This window comes from Alligator mississippiensis, chromosome 3 (genome assembly GCF_030867095.1).
Source record: "Alligator mississippiensis isolate rAllMis1 chromosome 3, rAllMis1, whole genome shotgun sequence".
NCBI lineage: Eukaryota > Metazoa > Chordata > Crocodylia > Alligatoridae > Alligator > Alligator mississippiensis.
Genome location: NC_081826.1, coordinates 147,270,280 through 147,284,241, shown reverse-complemented (window position 1 = coordinate 147,284,241; position 13,962 = coordinate 147,270,280). Strand labels below are relative to the sequence as shown.

Below are 13,962 nucleotides of genomic sequence, written 5' to 3'. Positions count from 1 at the left end.
CAATACAGCATATAAACCAGGGAGCAGCTAAAGTTAGTGCTGGTTCAGAAATATGCACTGGCATGTGTGTGAATCTGGTAATCTTATCTCATATTGCTGGTGTACTTTGCTGCATCTGTGATAGAGTGCATCTGGGCCCAGGAGGGAATGTGTCAGCTAAACCAGTATTAGCTATCTCCATCAGGAATGTTATATAATGGTAATTCAGAGTGGGGACAGTGCTATTAAGCTACCTTTTGAAGGTGCTTTTCTCACATTGTGGGGTGATGTCTCCCAGAGGCATAGTAAGGTGTTTCAGCACCTAGGGCAGAGGTAGGGGTGAGGGATTATGCTGACTCCTATGGAGAGCGGGGGTGGGATGGGGTACGGAAAAAGAATCTTACCTGCCTGGCTGTCCTTCGCTCTGGCGGCAGCTGTGGCTGTAGCAACATAGGACTAAGGAACAAGTAGTGATGCTGCTTCTGGTGCCCCATTCACTCCCCGCAGGTGCAGAGTTGTGCCTCCCATAGCAAAGCCTCCTAGGGGGTATCATTCCACCCCCTTCCTTCCAGATGCAGTACTGGGCATGAGGATGTGCCTGCCCAACTCCTGTGGCTGCATATTCCCGGGCGGGCTGCCCATGCCGTGATGGACTCCTAGGAGGAGGGGGCCATACTGGCACCCCCTGTAAGTCAGCGCCTATGGCTAGTCCCCACTCACCCACCCCTACTTACAATACTGCCATTCTCCAAGCCCTTTAAGAAAGCAGACAGGTCTAACAAGTTACTATAAACTGCCAGAGGCAGCAGCTGATGATCAAAGAATATGCCAAAAATAATTTTTAAGTATTTGAATGCACACTTGCATTCATCAGTGTCCATGGGAATGGGTAGGTCCTGATGTCAGAGGTACTAGGTTATGAGGACTGCTCTGCACCCCTGGAAATGAGGCTGTAACAGGCATGGAGAATTAGTTCAAAGCAATAGATAAGAAGGAAGGAAAACAGTTTCCTTAAAGGTGCAAAAGCTTGGTTCAGCCAGTTCAATGTGTAATAGGCAGATACTGGTTGTGACATAGAAGCAGTGATACTATAATGTCATCTCTGAGGTGTGGAGCCTCTCACATCCTTGGGAAGAAAACTTTTCCAAAGGGGGTCTCCTGATACTAATGCTGCTTTGGAGTCCATGTAGCTGGACTCTGAAGGTGTGGGAAGGAAGGGTTATTCTCTGTGAAAAGGTGTTTTGTGGAGCTGTTATAGATACTTTGGCACTTATATGTGCTGAGCAAAGGCTCTCTGAGGTTTGGCCTGCAGTTCAGTTACTCCTGTGAGTTCTCTTCTCATTTTTCTGTTCTCTCAGTAAAATCTGCATTTTGGCTAGGGGCAAAAGTTACACACAAACTGGTATAAGTGACCAGAAACCCATTCAAATCTGTAACACAACACAATTTCAGTGCACCTAAACTGCTTTCAAAATGGCCCAAACAGGTTTAATATAAACCTGGATGGATGTAGTATCAGACTTCACTGATTTAGATTAAGTCAGTTTCTTGCACTTCTGTCCCAGATCCCCTCTAGATTCAAGTTAACTCTCAGTCCCTCAGCATCCCAAGATGCTTTGCACCTCCCTGCAAACCTCCCTTTGCAGGGTGGGTAGGCTAGCCTTGGCCCAGGCCACCGTCGGCTCTAACCAAGCAGGGAGGTGTGCTCTAGTATCCCCTGGCTTCTGCCCTGGGTCACTGTAGGCATGTGTCTGCATTTCCAGAATCAAAAGTGAATGTCTGTTCACTTGCTTATTGGTTCAATTTGTGCAGCTTAGACTCATCGGTGAAGATTACATTGATTCAGACTTGGACTTTTTGACTGTCTGTACTTAGCCTTTGAGACAAATACCAGGAGTTGTGGTCTGGGGTAGCTGCTGACAGGGGTTCCTGGGGGATACACCAAGTCCGAAGGGGGCTGTGAAGGTGGAGGAAGGGCTTCCTCCTGACAGTGAGTGCAGGGTGGGGGGGCAGTGGGTTCCTGAGCTGAGGCTGAGGCAGCAGGGCAGCTGTTCCACCTGTGTGGCCTGCTGTAGGCCCTGTTATGACAGGGCCAATGTCTGTCTTCTGTAAAGCAAACAGTGTTTTAAGTTTGAGGTGCAGGGAAGGAAGCTAAAGAAAATTTTCACTGACAGGTCCCTCCAAGCGAGTCATGACTGCATGAATATGGGGCAGCAGAGCTGGCAAGAGATCATGTACAAGTGACAGACCCATAGGCCAAGATTTGCTCTGATGTTATCTGCAAGGCTTCATGTGTTGACATAAGGGAATGCAGTCGCCTGCAGAAACACGCTCTTCTTTTGTGGGGACCGTGTAGATGGGATTGGTGTTAACAATTCAGCATGCTTGCTCTTTTCCCTGTGCTTTCACAGCTGGGAGTGGGCTTTCCTCCTGCACTTCAGCACTCCTACATGCCATGGCTGAGAGCCTTTTGGTGATTAGTTTGTACAAACACACATGCACACATATATACATACAGTGGCTTGGAACTGGGCACTCACCATATCGCTGTTCTTGTAACTGTTGGCACTGTGGCAGAGTCCTCAGTGAATGGTAGGCATGTTGAATCTCTAGGGTAAAGCTTGCTGTGGGGCAGCTGCCTCCAAACCACGTTTCCTAGCCTATCGTGAATGTAACAGGACCCTCTGCAAAACAGACTACGCTGTTTTGGGGGAAATGACAGGAGGAACTTGCTGATGGTTTTAATCTTCCTTTGAAAAGGAGCTCAGAGTCCTCACCAATCACCTTCACCACAGTGCAGGGTGCTTCTGCCTTATCAAGACCAGCTGTGTCTGTGGTGCATATGGCCCTCTGGAGTTGAGGGCTTACCCCCTCCCTTCTTACCCAGTTGTGCTCTAGAGCATTCCCTCTACATCAAGAAAGGCAAGTGACCTTACCTAGCTCCCTCCACATTGGGTATGGGACAGGATCACATGCAAGCCCTCTTTTAAGGGAGTCCTAGAAGCAGTTGCACTGCCCTTGTGTCTCTTGAGAGCTCCTAGAGTCAAATGCCCTCAGACAAAGCCCTGCAGCACCACAGCACTAAGCTCCCACCCTGCTGTTTTGGCAGTGGGTTCCTCTGACCCCTAATGCACAGAGCAGGAAAGGGTCCTGCTGTGTTAATGAAGATGTACACTGGAGGCACAGCTCTGTTGTCAGTAACTGCTAGCATATGTACCCCCCTTGCTGTGTTGGGGAAAGCTGCAATGCACATTTTCCCAAAAAGAAAAGCCCCAGAGAGGCTATTCTTTCCCACTGGGCTAGAAAAGCCAGTGAGGGAACTCTGCAGCCACAAGAGGGGCAGTAGGTGATGGGGGCATGGGGCTCTTACATCCAGAACTGGGACCCAGCAGGCTGCCAAAAACAGTTATCTTTGAACATTACAGAGTTATAAGATAGCACTTCACCAAGGCTGCAAAGGCACAACCAAATAGTCTGCTGGATCCATTTATCAAAGCTCTCTCCTCCTCACATAGCCAGGATAGTAATAAATACTGAGCTGTGAATACTCAGCCAAGAGCTAGAGATTTTAAAGAAGTAAAAGAAATGGATTGTGCAGCTCCAGGTTCTTTTTCTAACTTGCATTACAAGGAGGAGAAGATCACAGTGATTCAGCACCGCTGCCCCTCTGCCCTACCCTCGAACTGAGAGTGACCTTGCATATTCTCTAGACAAGAACACGTTCAGAACTAGTGTGGCGCTGGGTGAGTGGGAGTAGGTTTCCTGGCTGTGTTCCTAAAATGGAATAGGATACAGGAGTGAATGTTTTCCAAGATGAGAGCGGAGATGGAAAGATCCACTCCATCTTTCTAACAGAACATCCCCCAAGTATTTTTTGCCTCACATCTGATCCTCATATGCCTTTGTTCTCAGGAAGCAGCTTTCACTGCTGGACGGACTCAATGTCTCTCCTTCTTTCAAACAAAGTTGTTTTCTAATATATGCCTTAAGTAAGAGTGTGGAAAATATTTTAGTCCTCAGTGTTCCCCATATGTAACTTGTCCACCCATCCAGCCAGTGGCCATTTCTCCTAATGGTCCAGATAGAAATGATTGCAATGTCCCAAAAGCAAGCATACTTTGTGGTTATGCACAGGCTGCTGTGGACTTCTGAGACTAAAATGAACAATTTGTCAAATGCATTGAGGGCAGGATTGTGCCTGGTTCTGTCTTCCTGACTCAGCAGACTCTTTTTTTTCCTGGAGGGAGCACACAGGAGTGGCAGTAGTCTTGCCCCATCTTAAATGGGTGGTGCTCCTGCCTTCCACACAAGTGATCTGATGGAAAGTGCAACCTCAGCTGTGAGAACAGCCCTTGCACAAAGGGCTCAGAGAAGTGCATAGCACCCATTCCCCCTGCCATTCCTCCAGGACTTGCTCTTGCTAGCTGGAGAACCTCTTTTGGAGAGTATGGTACTGGTTAGTCAGTTCTCACTTTGGTTAATTATCCTTGCTTGATGTTAAAAATGGAGTTGGCAGCAGCATTTTTCCCTTTCTTCTGATCTGTACTCACTAGAGCAGCAGATACAGGCCTTGGATGTGACTTATGAGTATCCTTCTGGTTCTAGAAGTAACATAGTGTTGAAGAACCTGAAGGCCACATTGTAGTAACAGGCAAGCCCAGCTTGCCATGGCAGTATATTAGGATAAGTTCCCAAGGGGGCAGTTATTGGATTTCTCCTCTATGTTATCTAATCAAGTGTCACGGTTCGCTGTTATTCCTACTAAGTGTAATAGATTTGAAGAGAGATTACTTCACCAGATAGGAATATCAATAATAAATGTGCCTGGATGTAAGCCCCTTAATGAAATGGGTTTAAATGACTGCAGTTGCTTTTCATTTTTTAATTAATACGCTCTGAAGAGCACTGGGGCTGTGGATAGTTCGTGTTTTCCTATTAGACAGGTCCCTCTGAACATAGATTCCTCTGTCATGGTGGTAACCTGTGTTATCTTACACTAGTACAGTACACGAGAGAAACTACACCAGGCCCCTGGGAGTTGTCCTTCATCATCACAACTTTGACTTTGTGTCATTCCATCTTGTTTGTATTATGATCTTAATATTTCATTTTTTTGTAGCTTGATGGACACACTTCCTCTTGTATGGGTGATGAAACATGAGACTTAAAAATATCAGCTTTACAGAATTTGCTTCTGAAACGTGAGCAAAAATATCAGCATTCATAGTGCCCTTTTCTGTCATGCCTTCCAAAGCTGTCTGTAAAGGAGGCACTATGTTGTGCAGGCAGAATAACCAAGACAGGGAGGTGACGACATGCTGTGAGGCCAGGCAGAGAGTCGGTGACAGAGTTGAGAACAGAACCCCTATGTCTACATTCCCAGTCTGACATCCTGTCCACCCTGCAGCCACTACTGAGCAGCAACCCCTGAGCCAGAAGAGATCATCAGGTGTCACATGTGACCTTAGAAATCTTGTAGTCTCTTGCTGGTGGCTCTGGCAGAACAGGGATTTGCAAACTTGCTAAAACCAATGATGATTGGGGGTTTAGTCTGAGGCTATGGGTGCAGGTGCCCCAGGGAGTGACTAGGAATAACGGGTGTAAACTAGTTGAGAGTGGATTTAGGTTAGATATTAGGAAGAAATTTTTCACAGTAAGGGTGGCCAGGATCTGGAATGGGCTTCCAAGAGAGGTGGTGCTATCACCTAGCTTGGAGGTCTTCAAGAGGAGGCTAGATATTCACCTGGCTGGGGTCATCTGACCTTGGTCCTCTTTCCTGCGAGGGGCAGGGGGTCAGACGTGATGATCCATTGTGGTCCCTTCTGACTCTACAATCTATGAATCTATGAATCTACACATCGCCCTACAGCGACATAGTGACGTGCTGTATTGCTGTACGGCACGCTACAGTGATGTGGCAATCGCACGGGTGTACACGTGACCTATCCCTCGTAGCAGTCACATGGGTCTATGGCAGGGGCAGGCAATTATTTCAGGCGGAGGGCCGCTTACTGAGTTTTGGCAAGCCATCAGGGGCCGCATGACAGGCAGCCAGGGACAGATAAATATTAATTTTCTAAATTTTTTAGGGGCCCCGTGGGCAGGATAGAATGGCCTGGCAGGCCGCATCCGGCCCATGGGCTGTATTTTGCCCACCCCTGGGCTATGGTGACGTAGTGGTGAAATCTAACTGTGCCACACACATGGTGCAGTAACTACTCATACTGCACTATGCTTTAGTCACTAAAGCACAGTGATGTGTAGATGTACCCTATGATGTACAAATGAAGACTCAGAAGATTAGCCCCATAATGTGTAGGGGCTGGTATGGCAAAAGAAGGAGTGTACTCTTTCTTACAGGAAGGAGTCTTGTTGTTGGAAGACATGAAGAGTCTCCTGCCTGGACCTCCTACAAACAGCTAACCACATGTTCCCCTCAGCCCCTCCACTGGCAGTTGTCCAGTATCAGTTGATTTGACGAGTTTCAGCAGTGTGCAGTTATGCATGTGACTTGATTCTGACACACAGCCTCGAAGGAACCAGGGGAAATATGGAGATATCAGAAAAGCTATGGCATCCCAAAGGATAAAAAATGAATTTGGGAGCTTTCTGTCTGCATGCTGCTTTGATAGCTGTCCATTGTTTAAAAAAAAAAAAAAATGGAGTAAAGTATAGATTCCTTCCCTGCACCAACCCCCACCCTCCCCTGCCTTTCCCAGCTTCATAGATATTGCATGGTTTAAAATACTGGTACTTAAACGTGGATGATTTGTGTGTTGACACATGTAGGTGTTGAGTAAAAAAGGGCAATCAGTTCTGAGATTAAGTAAGGTTTTTTTGTTTTTGAACTGTATTACTATTAGTCATGCTGCAAAAGCCCATAATTAATGTAGGCACATTGTGGGCCAAATAATAAAACAGAATCTTTGTTGTGTATCAGTGCATAAATCAATTGCATTAGAGAGCGTAGAGATGGAGATTTAATTTAGAGAAAATGTTTCACCCTGTGGAAATAGGTTGTCAAGAAATTGATAGAATACCAGCCATGAGTGGGTTTGCTATCCAAAGACCAAATTACAAAGAGAATGAAACTGACCTTTCTAAATTACATTTCCAAGCCTCCTTGAGTGTTGCTGAAGCCAAAGGCGCTTTGCATATTAATACATTAAGGAGTGCTACCTTTTCCATTTCTGTTCGTTAAACTAGAGGTTATCCCATCTGATTAAGTTGGTTTGGAAATAAAATGAGCTGCTTTTGTTTCCAGTTGTCGCATCACTGTGTTTGTGACTACAGCATTTATATTTCTGTAGCATCAAAGATTCCCCTATGGCTATGGGAGGGGGGAAAAAGCTGATCTTCAGGTCACTGGGCTCCAATACCTCTCTAGGGGATGAGGGAAATTCTGGAGATGAGGTAATTATACAAGCACTTGCCTTAAAAGACCATTTAAGAACAATAATCATCACATTGTTCACCTTCAGCTGAATGTTGCATTATATTCCCAACTTCACCATTGTCTTTTAATTTTGCAGAGGGGGAACAGGGAAAGATTGGATGTGATCTGTATGTTTATGCCTTTCTAAGACTTTCTCCAGTGTGTTTGCATGTACTTGCTCTGTTTGGTGCACTGCGTTCTGATTCCAGGAAAAAGGAAGAATGACACCCAGATTTTGTATCAAGATTACATGTCAGTGACTGAAAGGTCTATTCTTTCATTTCACAAGACTGCTTTTCGAAGAGGCTAACCCTGGGTTTTGTTTTCTAATTAAACATGGACATGGTGTTCTGCTGCACTGTTGAAGGTTTGATTGCAGGCTGTTTTCTTTTTCCTTTTCTTTTAACATCTCACTGTTATTTATTGGGCATTGCAATTACGTTACAGTTGTAACAGAAGGCTCTGGCTTTAGGCCTGTGGCTTCTATAGTATGTCCATATTTGGCAACAATCTACAAAAATTTTCCCTGAGCATGGAAAGTTAGAATTAGGGTATGGTGGAAACCTATTACCCTCCATTCAGAAAGGTAAACCAATACATCAAAAAATAAACAATACCTGGGTCCCCCACCAAAAACCTTCCATGTTCACTGGGCGGAGAGGGAGAAACTCTTCAGTCTTTGGCCACAGACAGACATTTGAAGCACTCCAAATTCTGATCCAATTTGGAGTGCTTCAAGTTCCCACGCTTCCCACCCTGTCCGCCAGACCCAGAAGACCAAAGGCAGAGGGGCATGCAGGGATTCCTGCTCTCCAGCACCAAAGCTGGAGAGGTTTCCGAGGATGCCTCGTGGACTCCAGAGATTGCCAAGGACAGTGAAGTAAACAAAGGAATACTTGTGGGCTGTCTACCCTGTTCCCCCTGTCTTCCCCATGCCCCCCCAGTGAGGGGGGAATTGGACAACTATGGCATGCAACCTTCTGTTGTGTTCTGTAGAGTATGCCATTTTTGAAGCACTTCTTGGCTGTGAATGTCTGTCTGCTCGCTGTTTGGAGCATTCCAAACATCATATTTGTTCAGGGCCTGTGTAGTGGATTTGCACTTGACTTCCTTTTGTTGCCCCGTTCCACTTCCCTGAGTAAAGATGCTGCCAGGATAGAGGAGCCATCAGTAAGCAAAGAGGCAGTGTAGCTTTGCTCAGAGGAAGATTTTGCCCAGGGCAAGGTCTGAAGTTAAGCCCTCCTTTCTCTACCTGCTGCCCATGCATGCTGCCTGTGACCCATTAAAGGATATCAGTCTGTCTCGCTCAAAATGTATGCACCTGGAACAGGAAGCCCTGTTGTCCTTGTCTCCTCACAGTGCCAGCACAGAGAGGGGGCTGGGCCTGGAAATGCATTGCTTGCGAGTAGCATGCCCCACCTGGGCTGATTCACACCAGCTGGGAACACGCAGGGCCAAAGTAGTCCATACTCCAGTTCTGCGACAGCTGTCCTTTCTTATGAATGCAGTGGGAAGTCCTTTGGGATTGCCTCCACATCATGTTAAATAAAGCAGCATTGCATAGCAGTCCTGGTGACTTGTTCCATTGCTCCTCTCTCTATATATATGCAGTAAAGAATTGAAAATTTGCAACACAGCACAAGCAAAAAGCTTATTGAAGTATAGAACTGGCAATGTTACAGGAAAGCGTTGTGCAGGACTGCCTCTTGAAACACATCTGTGCAAAATGAAGGGCCTGTGTCAGGTCAGCAGCTTCAAACTGAAGACGACACTTGCTCCTTCAGATTTACTATACACCGACACTTTGTGTCTCGCTTATTAAATACAAATTTTGAAACAAGGTTCTGTTCATTGTCTAGCAAGAAGGGTCTGTCTATTTGGAGGGGAGGGAAAGAGACAAAAAGCCTCCAACTATTCATTTCAGTTTGAGCCACTGTTATCTGCAAGCGCTGACCTCACGACTTTTCTTCAGTGCTAAGCTGTTTAGCATGTAGAATGTGGTGTGCATGAGCATCAGGCAGATTTACATGACAGAGGAGCAAGCAGGGCCCTAATTTGTGGACCTGGACAGATTTACATGACAAGATACTCAGTAAACCCATAAAAAAGGGAAATTTACTGTTCGGACAGTGCCTATGTGCTTGCTTGATAGATGGCATTGGCCCTGTGTCTCTGGCGTAAATGACGGGCATATTCAGAATTAGTGCCATACCAAATTAGGCATTCATTTACCATTGAGCAGACTTCCAGGCCAAAGCCCCAGAGAGTGGCAGTTCAACCAGGCCACACAGTTGCTCCCCCTGAAATCCTACCCCATCTTGAGCTTAGTGTAGAAGTCATAATAGACCATTGTGTTAGGGTTTTTTTGTTTGCTTAGTGGTCTCTTTTGCAGCAGCCCTGGGCTTAAGGAATCCCTCAGTACCACCCACTCTGAGATCCACAGGAGACTGTGGGGCTCTGCTGCAGACCTAACTGATTTTTAATAGCCTGTCAGGAGCCAAGAAATTAGAAGTCTCCTTTTCTAACACTTGCAGTTGAGATCTTTTCCCTCATGCTGCTTTGCCGGGACCTGGGTCAAGCATGGAGGAGCATCAGCATCTGCTCCTTGTTTCATGGCTCATATTACAGATTTGAGCTTATGGAAATGTGGTAATTTTAGCTGGTGAGTATTTTAGAAGTCCTCTAAACACTGCCAAACAGAAGTAAGAACAGGGAGGGATTTTGCTTTTGCTGCAGTATAAATCAGGGATGATTCTACCCATGTCATTAGTTGCTGGGGTTAAGGACAGAATAGAGTCCAATGCTGCTTCTGTTATCTCCTCCCAGAATGCAGAAAAATATTTACTGAGGCTCCTGTTTTGCAAATGTTGGTGCATGCATGCAACTTTCCTCCTTTGGGTAATATCAGGCTATTCATGTGATTAAAGTTAGGTCACATGAATGTGCAGAATCCATCTAAAAATGCAAGGGTCCTGGTTAGCAAATGCAGAAAGCTTTTGATTTTACATGCGAAAGTCTTGAGATTTGGTGGTGTGTTTTGGACTTTTTAAAGTAATTTAGTTAAAATAGGCGTCTCAGATTATGGCAGCATAACCCTGATGTTAAAAGAGCATCTTGGTTCCTTCTTCTGTATGGTTTTTAAAGAGCAAGGAATTTCTTATAGCTCTTCAAGTAAATGCTTTACCAAAAGTATTTTTAATGTATTTCTAGTCCATTTGTAGTCTAAACAGTAGTGACAGGGACTCTGCTGTTCACAGATTGGTTTCTGCAGAGTCCCCTGTCATTTGCTGTTACCCACCAGGCTAACAGACTATCTGTCCCTGTTTTCAGAGCAGCAGATGAAAACTCTTTGTAGAGAACTGAGGCTAACACTGTGCCATAGCTTCCCCACCTGTTGGGTAGTGTTGCAGAGAGATGTAGTGTCATCCAGTGCTTGTAGAGAGAGACTGTTAATTGCTCCATGGAGATAGTGGCTGTCAGATACAGAATGATATATTGCTGTGTGTTCTGTTCTTGAAAAGAGCAGAGCTGAGCCAAAAAAAAAGGAAACCCACTAAAAGATCAGTCTCTAAACATTTCTGGCTGAGGATGCTACAGATTAGTCATTCAGCTAGGCAGAAACCAGGTTCTTTGTTTCAAGGGAAATTTTATGCTTTCTTGTTTCCTTTTCTTGCTTGGTCCAAATCAAAATGAAATGTAAAACAATTTGATCAACCCTTTCTTTTTTTTATGAATAACATGGAATGAAATAAATCCTGAGTTGAAAAGTTATTTCAAACCAAAAATCAAAAAATATATATTTAAAAAATATCCAAATGAAACACCTGACATTAAGAAGACACTGGGCATGTCTACATGTGCATTTAGGCACGCCTGACTTTCATGAGCATTAAGGTGATTTAGGCTTGCGTCGACACGTGCATGCATTAAAGTTCATGAACATCATGTGCGCAGACTGACGTAGGACTAAAGTTAGTCCCAAATCAGTCCGTACACACTGTTAATGCACCTTAACGCATCTACACATGCATTAATGCTTTAGCTATTTGCGTCTAAGTTTGATACCTGCTTTTGCAAGTATCAAATTTAGGCACAGATAGCCTACAATTGTAAAACTGCCAATTTTAAGGTGCATTAAGGGCATGTACCTGTAGACACATGCCCTTAATGCACCTTAAATTGGCATGTGTAGACACATGCATTTTGTTTTCCCTTTTCTTTGGAACAAAATTTCATCAAAATAGACATGTTCCACAGAGTTTTATTTTGATAGAATAACATCTTTCTATGGAAAAGTATTAATAGGAGACAATTTGGCCAACTCTCCAATTCTCTAACTAGATTTTACTTTCTTTTTTTTTTTTTTTTTTTAACTGGCCTTATCTTTGAAACTATAAGAACCTAATTGCTGTTGCATGTCAGACATGCTGTCTCTTAACCATGCAAAAATGAGGTAAGATGAAGTGTAGCTGGAGGAGCTGCCTATCATTCCCCTTCAGTTTGTGAAAGAAAAACATATGGGAAGCCTTTTAGTGAAAGGTTCAGTTCTCTGGCAATAATTTTGTGGCAGTGAAGTTCCAAGAGTGAGGCATAAGTTTTAGTTGCACAAAAAAGGTTTTCATCCACATAAACGTTTTTAGCATAAGATGTTTCATGCATCAATTAGTTAATAAAATGTTTGCACTCTACAGTCAAATGGATAAGGGAAGAAATGGAAAAAGTATATACTGTGTGTTGTGAAGACCTTGGTTTTCTTCAATAACATAAGACCTTGGGAATTAATAATGATGTTAATATGTGGGGAATCAGCAAAACGTGAGGTTAGGTATTTTTCTGAAGTCAGTTAGGCCGAGATTTTTACAAGGGCCAAGCACCCAACAACTTCCACTGACATTGGCAAAAGCTCCAGGGTGCTCAGCAATTTTGAAAATGCAGCCCTTTTATTTGTGTGCCTAAGTGTGGAGTTAGGAGATTAACTTCTAGCCCCTGACCCTATGTTCAAGTATCTTGGCTATAGCAGGTGTTAACCATTTGCACTACTGCAACATTAAGGGCTTAAGAAATCCAGTATTCCTAAGGGCAAGAAAGCAAAGCCTCTGAGGTGCGAATTCATTTCTTACTTCTGTAACCCTTGTTGTGTCTGCTGTTGTCAGGGGCTGCCATTAAATTATTAGGGAGCAGATTTAAAACAAACAAAAATAAGCTTGAGGGTTTGTTTGTTTATATCATATTGCTTGTAATTCACCTACAGAACTCACTGCCACAGGATTTTGTGAAGGCTGATAATTTAACCAGGTTCAAAGAAGCAGTGGACCAGTTTATACAGGATAGCTTTATCAGTGGGTGCATAAGGATGCAACCTCAAAATACTATATCTTGGCGACATGGTATCAGCCTTTGAGTACACCACACCTGAACTAGACTTCCAACTAGAAGAGGCTGGAGGAAGGGGAAGGGTGACAGTTTTCCCTATTTCTTCACAGTGTTGCCCCTGTCTTGCTAGTGCTATGTGCCCAGCAACGTCACGGAGAGAAACTTTAGAGAAAGAACAAGAAAATGAGGTCATAATACTACCTGAACTGGCTTGGGACTTGAGAGTAGGTATACAGTTTGGAGTTAGTTCAAACTGTATTCTTGTCATTGATTAGACATCATATTGATTGCATTGTTTTGAATACAGAGAGGGAGTCTTTAGTAGAGACCTTGGTTACAAATATGCCTTAAAAGTCCTAAGCACAGAGATCCTGAAAGAGGGTAAATATGGGAAAGGGGAACATATTCCCATCAGACAGGCTTTTAAGTATTGCATTTTAGATTGTTTCACTCTTCCAATGATTTTCTTCAAACCTCCCTTTTCTTAAGCAGGGTAAGAAGCATCTACTGTAATATTTATAGGTGCAGTCTATGTGAGTTCAGTCAGTCTCATTGGAAGACTGAAAAAAGGGAGATAGAAGTTGGCAGTTTACAGTGCCCAGGCAGAATCAGAAAGAAATAAACCCTTAAGTGCCCTTACTGCCATCTTTCCAACAATATGTACCTTCAGCTGTTGTGCCTGGGACAACTTTCAAACAGAAAACAGTGGAGTGATTTGTGAGCTGGAACAGAAGTTTAAATGCAACTTCAACAATGTGGTTACTACAGTTGACTGCAAAAATCAACAGTCAATGAAACCAATCTAATTAGACATTCTTTATGCTTAGTGCACAGCTAAAAATATATATTTAATGTGATGTGGTGCAATGAATTAAAGGTACTCACCTTGTGGCCACAAAGCCCTGACTTGGATGTGGGTTCTCACATAGAAGAAATCAATTTTACTCTTAGTTCCCAATAAATCTGTCTCAAGTGCTGCTACACAGTATGGTTTCTGTATATGTTGATGCTGTCTGGACAGGATGTGCAGCACTGGAATGACAGAAAAGTTGCAGAACGAGATGGAGGGGTCATTGGCAAAGCTGTGGGGTAGAGGTTCCATAATACCTGCCCGCTCTAGTCAAACACTGCTTAGTCCTTGCATACATGAGCACTAAAATCACATTTTAGGTCAG

General features: G+C 44.1%; 1 protein-coding gene across 3 annotated transcripts in view; it reads left to right on the top strand.

Moving 5' to 3' along the window:
- SHB (SH2 domain containing adaptor protein B) overlaps positions 1-13,962 on the top strand; it is a 157,343-nt gene that overhangs the window by 133,397 nt on the left and 9,984 nt on the right. The gene's annotated exons all lie outside the window — the stretch shown is intronic.